At 41.3% G+C, this 15494-nt stretch overlaps 1 pseudogene; it reads left to right on the forward strand.

Moving 5' to 3' along the window:
- Positions 1-644: 644 nt before the first annotated feature.
- LOC120937086 lies at positions 645-11728 on the forward strand (annotated as a pseudogene).
- The last annotated feature ends 3766 nt before the right edge of the window (positions 11729-15494 follow it).

A 15494-nucleotide genomic window follows, 5' to 3' on the forward strand; every position in this document is an offset into this window, starting at 1 on the left:
GTGAACTTTTGACATACAGAATGGCTTAAAAAGTTTAAGAACACTGCCTGGACATTCTGAGAACAGGTGAAATAAAAGGACGACATAAGTAAGCTCTGGAATTTTATCTGGAGGAGCTATCTGATAAAGGTCTCTTCTCTGGCCATTTATTAGTATAATTTATGGACTTTGTGGAATCTTACTTGGGTATCTTAGGAATAGGAACTACTTGATCATGAATGACAGCTGGTGACTTAAAGCTGATTTATCTTAAGATTTCTGTCATAGCCTAAAAGTGCCACCAATTGACTGAAAGTGGTAAAATCTTTAAGGGGTTGTAAACCTTCCGTTTTTTTCACCTTACTGTATCCTATGCATTAAGGTGAAAAAGCACCCGATAATTGCCGACCCTAGGAAGAAGCAATTAGCCTTTAGGAGGGTAGTTATGCACTAGACCCCTATCTAATAGCATAGCAAGAATTACAGATTGTCGTACTGTCATTTAGATGTCAAATCCGTAAGAGTGCCTATCATTTTTAACCTTACTTTTTCAAATTCCAATGCAGATGGATACAGGTAGAAAAAGTAAAAGTGTGGTCTGGAACTATTTCTCATCTCAACCATCTCCAGGAAAAGCAACAGTGTGCAACACATGCACAAACGATATGAGCATTGGATCAATAACTGCAAAAACCGAAAATACGTCAAATCTTTGGGCACATCTAAGAGTTCATTATGTTGAATTATATAACGAATCACAGAGAAAACAAACTGAATCACAAAGTGAAACACCATAATCCCACCAAACAACAATAAGATATATGTTTCAGAAAAAAGCCAAGTGGCTAAATTCGGATGGAAGATCCCAACAGCTGGACAAAGCAATCACAGAGATGATGGTTATGGATAACCAGCCATTTACAATGGTGCCTGACTCTGGATTTCAGCGGTTGATGTCCATAGCTAAGCCAAGGTACCCACTGAAGAGTGAAAAGAATTATCAAACCGAAATGCTGGGAAAGATTCACCAAAAGGTAGTTGAGAATGTAAAGGCTATGCTGCAACCAGAGAATACTGGCAACTCACTCTCATTCACGACTGACTGCTGTTCAGGACCAAAAGAGTCACTAATGAGTCTTAAGGCCCATACACATGATCAGGCTTATGGACAACAAATGTCCGACGGACCTGTTTGATCGGACAATATGACCGCGTGTGTACGCTCCATTGGACAAACTTTTTGTGTTTTTCATCGGACAAATGTTCGTTGTGCAAACAGACAAACTTTCCGGCAACAAATGTCCGATGGAGGCTAATCCTATCGTGTGTACATAAGTCCATCGGACTAAAGTCCAAAGTACATGCTCAGAACCAATGCTAAAGATCAGACAACAATTGCAGAAGTTGCCCACAGGGTGGCGGTAAAGAGCTGAAAAACTATGTGATTTGGTGAAAGTTGGCTGAAAAAGTCCTGCCGTGTGTATGCAGACCAAGTTCACGAACAACGCCCATTTTGAGCAAAATCCAAGAAAAGTCAGGTGGAAGTCCGATCGTGTGTGTGAGGCATTACATGCAACTTAATTGACAGCAGATGGACAAAAAGGCAATTGGTGTTGAATACAAAGGTGATGCAAGGATCCCACACTGGGGAGTACATTAGAGAAATGTTTATGGGCATGCTTCAAGACTGGGGATTAAACAAAGATAGAGTGATTCTTGTGCTTCATGACAGCGGTACAAACATGATGAAAGGAATGAGATTTGCTGAAGTGTCCGACCTCAGTTGAATGGCACACACCCTGCAACTTGTGGTATATAATGGTCTGTCAAGCCAGAGAGCTTTGAGGCCTCGTACACACGACAGAGAAACTCGACGTGCCAAGCCCGTCGAGTTCCTCGTCGAGTTCCTTGTTGAACTTGTCGAGAAGCTCGGCAGGCTTGCTTTGCGTACACACGTAACATACCAAAATCTGGTCGTTCTCCGGCGCGATGACGCTCACGACGTATGACGCGACTATAAAGGGGAGGTTTGATTTTGTTGGCGCCACCCTTGGGGCTCCTTTTGCTGATTCCGTGTTTACGCGTGTTAATAAAAGTTTGGTGAGTGACGATTCGTGCTTTTCAGTCTTTGTGCTTTCAGATTGATCTCTGCCGTTCAGTTTGTACTTGTGGGGGTCGTATCTAGGCAATCGAGACGTGCGGTCAGGTCGTATTGTTTTACATTGCGGTCCTGTCCCCGCGTTTTTCATTGTCAGGGTCGTTCTTCATAGGTCTTGCTGTTCTTCACTGCGGTCTGTTTAGTGCAATTCTGATTTGTCGTTCGTAACTAGCCTTGTAGCCATGTTGCAGGCACCTAGTCGTCGCCGACTTCGTGCTAAGCATCTTCTCTGTGTAGGTCTGTTTGTTTATGACCTAGACGATGAGGAGTTCATGAACAGGAGGAGGACGCGTTCATGGACCAAGAATTGGTTGCTCCGTAGGAACCAATTCTCTCACATGCCTTTGCTGCGGGAGCTTCAGGAAAATAATCCTGTTGATTACAGGAATTTCCTGAGGATGTCTGATCCCGTCTTTCAGCACCTGTTGGCTTTGGTGTCCCCCTATATTACCAGGCAGGACACCGTTATGCGGGAAGCCATCAGTGCTGAGCAGAGGCTAGTTGCCACCCTCCGTTATCTGGCAACTGGGAGAAGCCTTCAGGACTTAAAGTTCTCGACGGGCATCTCCCCCCAGGCTCTGGGCCTCATCATTCCTGACACCTGCTCTGCCATCATCCAGGTTCTGCAGGAGGAATATATGAGGGTAAGTTTTCTCCTTTAATATCGCATTTTATGTCTATAATGTATGCTAATGTCTTGTAGTTATCTCCTCCTTCCCTAATTACCATGTCTGGAATATGCTGTGAATGTCCCCTTTGCCCCCATGCATGCTGTAAACTTTGATGCCCCTTTTTTGGCCTACATGCATATTTCCCATCACTTACCTCCCCAGCATGCTATCCTGGGCCCCAACCTACCTAGTCTAGTCACTTCCCAATGTATTGTGTTATATCCATTGTAATGTCCCCCCCCCTCCCCTCAAAAATGTGTTGTAAAGTCTATGTTCACCAATAATCAAAATTATATTTTTTTGTACTCCCAAACTCATCTAGCCCTCCCCTCCAAAATGTGTTGTAAAGTCTATGTTCACCAATAATCCAAATTATATTTTTTTTGTACTCCCAAACTCATCTAGCCCTCCCCTCCCAAATGTGTTGTAAAGTCTATGTTCACCAATAATCCAAATTATATTATTTTTGTACTCCCAAACTCATCTAGCCCTCCCCTCCAAAATGTGTTGTAAAGTCTATTTTCACCAATAATCCAAATTATATTTTTTTTGTACTCCCAAACTCATCTAGCCCTCCCCTCCAAAATGTGTTGTAAAGTCTATGTTCACCAATAATCCAAATTATATTATTTTTGTACTCCCAAACTCATCTAGCCCTCCCCTCCAAAATGTGTTGTAAAGTCTATTTTCACCAATAATCCAAATTATATTTTTTTTGTACTCCCAAACTCATCTAGCCCTCCCCCAAACTTGGGCACTGGCCCATCAGAGGGGGTGTTTAATGTGTTAATTGTCTAAATATATTTAGATATAATATGCTAGTTCCCAGAAATGTTATAATGCTTATAATGTCTTTGTCTAATCTGCTTGCAAGGTTATGTGGCTAATTTTAGCATTTTTTCTTCCCCAGCTTCCGTCCACACCACAGGAGTGGCAGTCTGTGGCTTTGGACTTCCAGACCCGATGGAACTTCCCCAACTGCGGGGGAGCCATCGACGGGAAGCACGTCCGCATCGTGCCTCCACCCCGTTCAGGATCCCAGTTCTTTAACTATAAGGGGTTCAACAGTATTGTGCTGATGGCGGTGGTGTCAGCACAGTATGAATTCCTTTTTGTGGATGTCGGGATGAATGGACGGATATCGGATGGGGGAGCCTTCAGGCAGACGGAGTTTGCGCTTCGCCTTCAGGATGATGATCTGTCATTGCCACCGGATGACCAGAATGTAGAAGGCCTGCCATTTGTTTTCCTGGCTGATGAAGCGTTTGCCCTGGGACCCCATCTTATGAGGCCATTCCCTCAGCGCACCCTCACCCCAGAGAGGAGTGTCTTTAATTTCCGGCTGGGCCGAGCACGCAGAGTGGTTGAGAACGCTTTCGGCATCATGGCCAGCCGGTTCCGCCTTTTCCTCACCTCTCTCCACATGGCGGAATATAAGTGGAATACTATTATTTTTGCATGCTGCATTCTACATAATTTTTTGCGGAGACAATCTCCAAATTATATGGCCCTGGTTGGGCCTGAGGCACAACTTTTGGCTCCATCAGAAACTTTGGTGGGCCTTGAAGCTGGCCACACAGGACTGCCCCCCCAGAGTGCCCGTGAAGTCCGGGACAAATACATGGACTATTTCATGGGTAGGGGGGCAATACCATCTCAAGCAAATTTGCCATAATTTTATCTTTCACAAAAATAAATCAGAATCTTTTTTATAAACTTGTTATGTCTTGCTTGTGTTGCTTGGAGTTCTTTACTAAGTGTAAATAAGTGTATTTTCATTATCAACTAGCAAACATTTCCCAGGTGACCCCCAAACCAAACACATAGAAAATTTAACGTATTTTAGGAAAAACACCACACACTTTTTTGAGGTTCTTTATTTTACTAATTTTTTTTTTTGGTTTGTTTTCCAAAATACCCTACAAAAATATTTGGTATTTTTTTCTCATACAATATACAATCATTTTTGTAATTTTTTTGGTCTTTTTTCTCATACAATATACAATAATTTTTGTTAATTTTTTGGTCTTTTTTCTCATACAATATACAATCATTTTTGTTAATTTTTTGGTCTTTTTTCTCATACAATATACAATCATTTTTGTAATTTTTTTGGTCTTTTTTCTCATACAATATACAATCATTTTTGTTAATTTTTTGGTCTTTTTTCTCATACAATATACAATCATTTTTGTAATTTTTTTGGTCTTTTTTCTCATACAATATACAATCATTTTTGTAATTTTTTTGGTCTTTTTTCTCATACAATATACAATCATTTTTGTTAATTTTTTGGTCTTTTTTCTCATACAATATACAATCATTTTTGTTAATTTTTTTGGTCTTTTTTCTCATACAATATACAATCATTTTTGTAATTTTTTTGGTCTTTTTTATCTTAATAAACATTAAAATCTGGTTATTTTATTTTTTTGTTGTTTTTTAAATTAAAGAAACTGTAAAATCTGGTTATTTAATTTTTTTTTTTTTATTAAATAAAGTCTAAAATCTGGTTATTTTATTTATTTTAATTTTTTTTTATTAAATAAAGTCTAAAATCTGGTTATTTTTTTTTTTTTTATTAAATAAAGTCTAAAATCTGGTTATTTTTTTTTTTTTTTTTTTTATTAAATAAAGTCTAAAATCTGGTTATTTTTTTTTTGTTTTTTTTTTTTATTAAATACACAGTAAAATCTGGTATTTTCGATAATTTTTTTTTGTTTTTTCTGATTCAGACTCTCCCCAAAACATCAAGTACATTTTTTAATTTATTTTCCACCCTCCTTGTTCTTTCTTTAATTTGTCAGTTGGCCAGATGAATCTCCTCCACCTCTTCTCTGCAGGCCCAGATTTCAGATATAACCATCTGGACAGTATGCCTGTCCAAGCCACCACCTGATCCTGAAATGTGGGACAAAACCATTTTTTAAAATTAGGCAGGCCTACATCTACATTACCTGAAGCTGGGTTAGTTATATGTTACTTTACCTGATGTGGTGGCAGGCTGCGCATCATCACCATCCCTCGGGGGTGTGGCTTGCTGGACTTCTTGCTCCCGTGTTGAAGCTTCATGACGCCCTACGAGAATGAAGAAAATGGAAACAGGATTTTTATAGCTTATAGGCCTGAAAGAGGAATATGATTCACTTTATACAATTTCTGGGACTATTGATGTTTTGAAAAACCCCTCAGGGCAAAACACAGGATTGAAGGCATTCACAAAGATCATGACAAATCTTGTAGCTTTGGTCTACTTTTAAACATGTAAGCCAACCAAGTATACACTGGATCACCTCACCTCTGTGTGAACCCCAAAATGGGTTATTAAAGGGGACAACAATTATGCAAATGAGTCCACATGTGTCACCGACTGCTGAGAAGACTCTCCTTTTACTGTATATATTTAAATTTTATAAAAAGTTTTGTGGTTTTAATAGCACATCTACATAATTTTCACAATTGATCTCACCCCAATTTTTGAAAAATGTCATAATTTTGAGGATTTTAAACACAATATTTTGTCGTTCCGAATGGACGTCCAGTTTGACGACAAATTCTTGTGCATAAAAACATAATACAGTACAACCTGAAATAAAAAACACATGGCGCGGAACAAATCTTACAAAATATATAACAAACTTACTTCTTCTAATCACTCTCCTGATCCTCTTCATTTGTTCCGGCTCCCGTTTTTTCAGGTCACACCACCTTTTCCGGATCTGCTCCTTGGACCTTTTCACCCCAAATTTATGATGGAGACTCCTCCTCACCTTCTCCATTATTTGGGCCTTGACCTTATTAGGGTACTTGTATGGCCCATGCCTCCCATCATAGTCCTCTGCTTTGAGGATGAGGACCATCTCCACCATTTCCTCAAAGGTCATGTTGGTGGCCTTAAAACGGATTCTCCGTGTCATTCCTCGTCCCGCCTGGCCTGGCTCTGTCTTGCTGCCATATTCTCCAACATGTGCTCCCAACAAAAAAAAGATGGAAAAGGGGCGGGGAAAATATGACACCATGAACGTCAGGGGCGGGGAGACGTGCGTAAAGTCCCACATGCGCGTGTATAAAGGGCTACCACGTGAGTAAAAGGGGCGTTCACAGTTTGTGGAAGACGGCGGAGATAACGATCGGGTCAAAGACCGGTATGTAACTACATTTTACATGTTATTCTTGATTGAATGATTTTGTGGGCTACATCTTAGGTTCATAAATTAAAACATAGCTAGTTCGAAATTTGAAGGTAATGGTCCGCTATAGTGCCGTCGTACGTAACCAACGCTTTGATTATGCATTTTGATCCAACTACTGTTGTGTGGGCAATCTCGGTTCTCATCAGGATGTCTTCTAAAAACAAGTCGGTTTAAACATGATGCAAATGGTCGCTTTTATGTCTTGACCAAACTAGATCGGAGTGCTTTTCTCTAACTAACGTTTCATACACAAATGAGGATGAGATCTGGCTTATTAGTTCGACACAACTGGTCATCTGTTTCCTAGGAACTGACCCAACATGATCTGCTGCCAATTCCTCCTTGTCGTTTTTGCGACGGAAGATAAGGGGCGGGGGGAAACATCAATTTTTTTTAAGCATGGGCGGATGTCGTGTGCGGAGTGTATATAAGGCTCGAACACATGTAGCGTCCATACGACCGGGTTGCGTAAGAAAGACGTTTGAACGACAAGCGTGTAGGTATGCTTCGAACTTGGGACAGCAGTGGCATATTCAGGAAAGACAGACATTTAAAGGAGCAATAAGCCCAAATTGTTTGGGGCAGAAATAACTAACTTTACATTATATCAGTCTTGATTTCATGTCCTCATTGTCCCTTTTTGCTTTTAAGCAGCTGTAATCCTTTGCATAAATCATCACTTCCTGGTTCTCTGGCTCCCTCTCAAATTTATCAGGGGAGCTTGTCACTGTGGTCTAAGCTGTGTGTCTAAAAATCCACCAAAACAATGCTAATAATTTTAGAAATTAAAATATGCCCTGGTTTTTTTTTTTTGGTTCTGTTTGTCTCTTTACTTCACAGAAACATTAAATAATTTTAAAACCAAAAGTGAAACTAGAGGCACATTATATGTATGCACTTGTATGTCTCTAGACACTGTAAACAGTCATTTCCTCCAAAAATATAGTTATCCATTAGTGACCCTTTAAGGGCTAGCTTGTGAGAAAGAGTAATTCACTTTATAGACTGTGTATTGACATTATTTTTTTCTCCTTGGTTTTGGACAGGAAAAGATGAATCTGTTTAACAGACCTGAATTTTTGGAGATATTCATTGATCGGTGGCAAGAACTTCCTGTTCTGTGGGCCACCAAAGACCCCATATCTCGAAACAGAGAGTTGCGCAAAACCGCACTGGAGAGCCTGCTCCCACTTGTGCGGAGACAGGTGGGGTTTGATGTGACAACTGACCAGTTGGAGGTCAAAATTGGGACCTTGAGAGGCACCTACAGGAAGGCACGCAACAAGGTCTTGGCTTCGATGAGGTCTGGAGCTGGAGCAGGGCGGGTATATGTACCCAAGTTGTGGTACTACAGCAAACTGAGCTTCCTGGATGAACACCTGGAGGTAAGGGAGTCACTTTCGAGCCTTGCCCCCAGAAGGCACAGAAGGTCCAGCCTTCCCTCCAGCCTTCCCTCCAGCCAACCTGCTGCTCCCTCTGCAGATGAACCCTCTCAGCAGCCTTCCATCCTGGATGAAGATCCGGATTTGCCCAGCTGGAGCCAGGTATATAGTACTTTCAATGTGCAAATGTGTGGTGTTTAAATGTTGTTAAAGAGATGTAAATTAAGATGTTAAAGGTAAAAAAAAATTAGATCTAAAAGTGTTATACAGAACATTTGTCAGTATTGGCCATGAATTTTTTTGGTGTGATTGACCATAAAACATGGGTCACAATGATTGGCTTAGCTAAGTCGTGACTAAAAAATATGCAACAGTCAGGAGCTTAAAAAAAAAAAATAATAATTTTTAAAAAAAAGTAAAACTGTACTTTTTTTCCATACACAAGACGAGACCAGGCAGCAGGAGGATCAGGAAAATGCCAGGCAGGAGGAGGACAGGGTGAGTGGCTTGGAGGAGGCTGCAGGCCCAAGTATCTCTAACGTGGTGGCAGGCCCAAGTGGAGCGGATGAGGTGGCAGGCCCAAGTGGGTTGGACGAGGTTGCTGGGCGAAGTACAAGATGTCAGGTGTCTCCTCTTCTCCTGCGTCCGAGAAGGCAGGTGAGGGATACAAGGGTGCGTGACGCCTCACTAGCCCTCATTCGGGACGCCCATGCAACCCTTCAACAGCCTCCCACTGCTCAGGAGGGATTTGTAAAGGTGGTTTTGGCCAAAATGTCAGAAATTACATTAGACCAGCGCCTCCTCTTTGAGGGACTCCTCATCACCCTCGCAAATCAGGGGGTGAGGGGTCTTCTCACGGAGGACACTGTGATTTGCCGCCATCCCCATCCTCACACACCACATAACTCCCAAGCTCCCCCACCTTCTTCTTCTTCTTCTCATGCTCCTTCTCAAGCTCCCCCACCTTCTTCTTCTTCTTCTCATGCTCCTTCTCAAGCTCCCCCACCTTCTTCTTCTTCTTCTCATGCTCCTTCTCAAGCTCCCCCACCTTCTTCTTCTTCTTCTCATGCTCCTTCTCAAGCTCCCCCACCTTCTTCTTCTTCTTCTCATGCTCCTTCTCAAGCTCCCCCACCTTCTTCTTCTTCTTCTCATGCTCCATCTGAACATTCTTCTTCCTCTTCTTCTCCTGCTCCTTCTGAACATTCTTCTTCCTCTTCTTCTCCTGCTCCTTCTGAACATTCTTCTTCCTCTTCTTCTCCTGCTCCTTCTGAACATTCTTCTTCCTCTTCTTCTCCTGCTCCTTCTCAACATTCTTCTTCCTCTTCTTCTTCTACTCCTCCTCCTCCTTCTACTCCTCCTCCTTCTACGGCTCCTCCTCCTTCTACTCCTCCTCCTTCTACTGCTCCTCCTCCTTCTACTCCTCCTCCTTCTACTCCTCCTCCTTCTACTCCTCCTCCTTCTACTGCTCCTCCTCCTTCTACTCCTCCTCCTTCTACTCCTCCTCCTTCTACTGCTCCTCCTCCTTCTACTGCTCCTCCTCCTTCTACTGCTCCTTCTACTACTCCTCCTCCTTCTACTGCTCCTCCTCCTCCACCTCCTCCTCCACCACTGTCGGCTACTCATCCTCCACCACCTTCGTCTACTCCTCCTCCTGGCATGAGTACTACCCCTGTGGCACCACCTCCAGCCAGGCAGAAGAGGAAGGCTGCTGAGAAGGCTGCAGAGAAGGTGAAAGAGCAGGCTGCAGGGAAGCCACCAAGGAAGGCCTTGAAGAAATCAAGAAAGTGACTCCCTTACTTCCATGTGGTGTACCAGAGTTCAGGCTGCTATAGTACCACAACCTGGTGACATCTGCCTGCCCTGCTCCAGTTTGTGACCTCGGGGAGTCCAAGACCTTGATGCGTTCCTTCCTGAATGAACCTCTCAAGTCCCCATTTTGGCCTCCAACTGCTCACCAGTCACATCAGGCCACACCTGGCTGTGCACAAATGGCAGCAAGCTCTCCAGTGCTGACTTTTGCATAGTTAATTTATTTTTATAACCAAAATAAATGGTAAATTTTTATTTTACAGTTCATTCTTGTCCTTGTATTTTTTTAAATTACAATTTTGCAAGTGAGAAGGCAGGTTATTTTTTTTAAAAAAATTGGATATAAGGTGTAATTTGAAAGGGACAGATGAGATAAGACAAAGCAATACGGTTTCTATGGGGGGAACTTGACATTACAAAAAAAAAAAAGGATTTGCATTTTTTTGAACTTTAAAATTAAGGTGAATATTAAAAGCAGGATTTAAAACACAGGACCAAAATAAGGTGACAATAATAAAAATAACAAATATTGAGATCAGTAAGAAAAAGGTTCCACCTAATTTTAAGGAACTCTGTGTGAATATCATAAAAAAAAAAAAAAAAAAAAAAAAATATTGCTGTTTTGTGCCCTTACAAAAAATAGTGTAAAGCGCTGCAAATAAACGATTAAATAATGTTGGAAGCGACACGAATGTGCTATCTCCATTCCAAACGCTAGTTTTACCTATGTTGTTCTCCAGTGTCTAAGTTTTTGACAGGTTTCTTAGCATACACACGACCGAGTTTCTCGTTTAAAAAACAGCCCGATGAAGAACTCGTCGAGCCAAAATCCACTGCCATCGAGAAAATAGAGAACCTGCTCTCTATTTGCTCGACGAGTTCCTCGGCGGCTCCATCGGGCCGAAAATGTACACACGACAGAGTTTCTCGACAGAATCCGGCTCTTCACCGAGATTCTCGACGAATTCTGCCGAGAAACTCTGTCGTGTGTACGAGGCCTGATAGATATAATTGGCATGCTGAAGAGGTGCTCAGGCCATTTTCACCATTCAGTCCTTGCCAAGCAGTGATTGAGGTGCATTCAGACAGACCTTGGCCTACCCAAAAACCAACATGTTGGAATTAAACACTTTACATGCTGAAAAGAATACTGGAACAGAATCGAGCTCTGAGCATCTATTCAGGCGAACACAGAGGATATAGTTGTCCTACTGCTGATCAGTGGGACATTGTAGCCAATGTCATTGAGACCCTCCTCCCCATAGAGGTGAGTCATTATGGTGAGGGACAGCCTCACCAAACGCTTGGAGAAGAGAAGAGAATACAAATATTGTGCTGGCATGTCTTTTGGATCTTAGATACAAGAATCATGCTTTATCTTCTGATGAAGTATTGGCCGAGGCAAAACAATGGCTGACAGAAGATCAAAACAAGCTGCTGGAGGTTCCTGCAGAAGGGTCAAGTTTGGAAGAGCATGTTGCTAATCTGGAAGAGCAGAATGCTGCAAAAACAGACAAACATCAAAAAGGACAATGAGCAGAAGAGAATATTCATCTTGGTCGAATTGATGCCATGTTCACCGTATTATTGGGGCCTCATGCGGAGGATTCTTCCGGATGTGCATCAATAATCAGCCTGGATGATGAACTTCATCTCTATTTGAAAGAACCAGAAATTGACAGAAGAAGTGGTAATCCTCTTTAGTGGTGGAAAGAAAATGAGTCACGCTACAAAAGACTTGCCTCTCATGCTAGAAGATACCTTTCTGCTCCTCCTTCATCTGTACCAAGTGAGCATGTTTTCAGTCAAGTGGTTGCAATTTATGAACAGGTGAACATGCTAAAAAAAATTATGCTTTTTGCACTATAATATTGTTCTACTTAACTGGGAGTATTGAAGAAAGTGTTGTGTCAGTGTGTCATGTCCACTATCTAGCTTTTTTCACTGCAGTAGTGATTTCAATTTAATGAGTGCAGTGCAATGCACTAGTAACAGTTATACTTTTTCTATGTTTTGGAGACCATTTAAAAAGTTATTGTTTTTCAAGCACTTTTTTTTCCCCAGTTGTCTACTTTTAGACCATTGTTCATCACACCATGGTGCACTGCAGACAGAGATGTCAGTTTTGAAATCTTTTTTTAAATAACAAACATGTTATACTTACCTCTACTGTGCAGTTAGTTTTGCACAGTGGCCCCGATCCTCCTGTTCTGGGGTCCCTCTGTGGCTGTCTCGGCCCCTGCCGGCAATAGCTAACCCCCCTCTGGGAAGCTCTCTCCTAAGGGGATTAGCTTGCAGGCGCGCTCCCTGTCATACACGCTGCATTCATAGACACAGAGTGTATGACTTGGTCCCGCCCCCAGGCGGCTGCATCATTGGATGTGATTGACAGACAATGGCTGTGCTGCTATCAATCCATTCAATTTATCCAATCAATGGCCAGACTCTGTGGAGAAGAGGATGCCGAGGGAACATGCACAGCAGGTAAACGGGCTCAGGTAAGTAAATGGGGGGGGGGGGCATCATTGCCAGGTCTTTTTTCACCTTAATGCATAGCATGCATTAAGGTGAAAAAACACGAACCTTTACAACCCCTTTAATGTTTAATTTTAATAAACATTAACATGTTCTGTTTATCCCAGATTTGTGCATAAAATTGGTGTTATTTTTGAAAAGTTTAAATGTACAAAATATCTGCAAATAACATTGGCTATCGGCAGGAGAGGTGGCCAAAATATTGGTACGTATCGGCACCGAAAAAACAATATCAATCAATCCCTAGTCGGCACCCCAAGCATATTCGTCAAACGGCTTTGGGTGCAGGCGCCGGAATTGCAAGTAAAGGAAACCGGCAGTGAAAACTTCAGGACGATTTCCTACTGTGCATGTGTGAGTCGTGCGCTGCACTTTCTGAATGGTTCCATTTTCTTCTGGGACACACACTGGTCCCAGAAGGCAGCTGGGGTGTGGGAGGAGGAGGGGACAGATATGTTGTAGATCACCATTCAGCAATCTTGTCAGGAAGTGGGAGCGGGTACCAGTCAGAACCAGGTACCTGCTCCCCCTCCCTCCCCAAAAAAGTGCCAAATGTGGCAGGGGGGGGTGAAAACAAGCAGAGCTTCCCCTTTTGCACTTTAGTAGAATGATTTAAAGAGACAGAACACCATGTTTTGTCCCCCGCACAGTTATTACCTATTGTATTACTTGTTTCTCCTTTTTAGATTGTAAGCTCTCATGAGCAGACACCTTCTAACCCTATTGTACTGGAACTGTCTGTCTCCGTTAATTTCAAATTTTTAAAGTGCTGTGCAAACTGTTGGTGCTATATATATCCTGTATAATAATAATAATAATAATAATAATAATATTATTAATGGTAGAATTCTCAGAACTTGATGGACAAAAATACCAGGTAAATGGTGCTCTTATACAGTATACACGGTATTTCATCTGTGCATTTAGCTGTTTGCCTGGTGTTTAGCTTTAAATCTTAATCAGTGCCAGATGACATGGTAAATGAGATGTAAAAGAACTGATGTTAGCTTTACATGCATGCAAGTGCAAAAATTATAACTAAATTTAGTCTGAACAGCCATCTGATTAATTCCGCATATTAATAGAAAAAACCCTAAAAATAGTTTCAAGAAGACTATAATTTTCCCCAATATACACATTCTTAATGGGTTATAATAAATGCTAATACCATTTTTGTTAGGTCATGTACAAAAAATAAAATAAAAAAATAACTATAGGTATCTGAAATTTCAGGAAGTACAATAACATTAATTAAAACGTAATCCAGCCAAACCACCAGTGCAAAAAAAAATTGTGCCATCTGGGCAAAAGTCCTAAATAAAATTATTGCCCTAAATACAATCTACATGTATTGTTAAAAAGCCAAACAAACTCTTGGCTTGAACTTTAGTGTAACGCAAATAAAATGTTAGCAGATGGCAGAGCAAACACGCCAAGAGCAATCACTAGCAAGACTAATTGAACGGCTACAATGACATTGCATATGTGCTCATGTGTTTGGGTCTGCTAATTTTTCTTTATTGTATCAGTGGGCTTCATTGCTCAGGTCAGAGATTATGGAATTACATTTCTGGTATAAAAAAAATGGAAGCAGGTGCTCATCAGAAACCCCTTTTCAAAGGCGGTTTGCTAATAAATATTGCAGTATGCAGCTGCATTCGTGTGAGTCATCATGCCTACATGATACTATTTAAGTAAAACATTTAGCAGAGTTGAAGAGACCTTATAATAAACCCATCATATATGAGAGATGCTATTGCTATGTTTTTGAGGTGGTGCAGGTTCTACAACTGTTGTCCTTTTTCTTCACTTGTCAAGTAACCAACCAAAAACAGGACTATGATTGGCAACTGCACATAGTCAAAGTTGTAAATCCTGCCACTCCAGGGAAAAATCTGTCCTATTTTGGTACTGTATTGCATATTTATCATAGACCTTTCCATGAGATCTGATTGTGTCATGCAGATCACTGTCTGTAGTCTGGCATGACTGTGCTAGGTCTTGACGTGTTTTGCGTGAGGAGTCTCGCTTATTCGGGAGAAGCACAGATAGATGCGAATAATGGAGGACTCCTGGTCTACTACAGTAGCTGGTATAGATGACTCTTTTTAATAATCGAAAATGTAATAGAATAAACGAGTGGGTATGTTACCCTAAGCTTGTAAAAAAGGTTTAAAAAAATTATCAAATGTCCATAACAATAAAGGGATAAATAAATACACTGCCAACCATCTCACCCCCGGGAGCTGTAGAAGGGCGGGATATGGAAACCAGTGGAGAACCACGAAAACCCAGAATCGAAGTGGGAAAGCCCACGCTCTGTGAAGGAGACGCAAACAACACAATGGTGACCAGATTGGGGCAGGCTTTTTTCTGTATTGTTTTCTGCATTGCATACTAGCACATTATGCTATTGCCTTGCAGGGTTTTTTTTAAGTTTTTTTTTTTTTTTTTTACAACAGCCACAGTTTACATCAGCTTACAGCCTATTCAAATCAATGGACTTTTCACAAAATGTTTTCTACATTTCACCACAACACACTGTGTTACCTTGGTGAGTAGGCATCTATTCAAAATGAATGGCATCACAAAGGGGTTGATTTACTAAAGGCAAATAGACTGCACACTCTCCAAGGTGCAGTTGCACTCTGCAAGTGCAGTTGCTCCAGAGCTTAGTAAATGAGCAGATGCATTGCTGACTAACATCATCCAATCATGTGCCAATAAAAATACTGTTTTTGTTATTTTACTTGCATGTGATTACAGT

This window comes from Rana temporaria, chromosome 1 (assembly GCF_905171775.1).
Source record: "Rana temporaria chromosome 1, aRanTem1.1, whole genome shotgun sequence".
Lineage (NCBI taxonomy): Eukaryota > Metazoa > Chordata > Amphibia > Anura > Ranidae > Rana > Rana temporaria.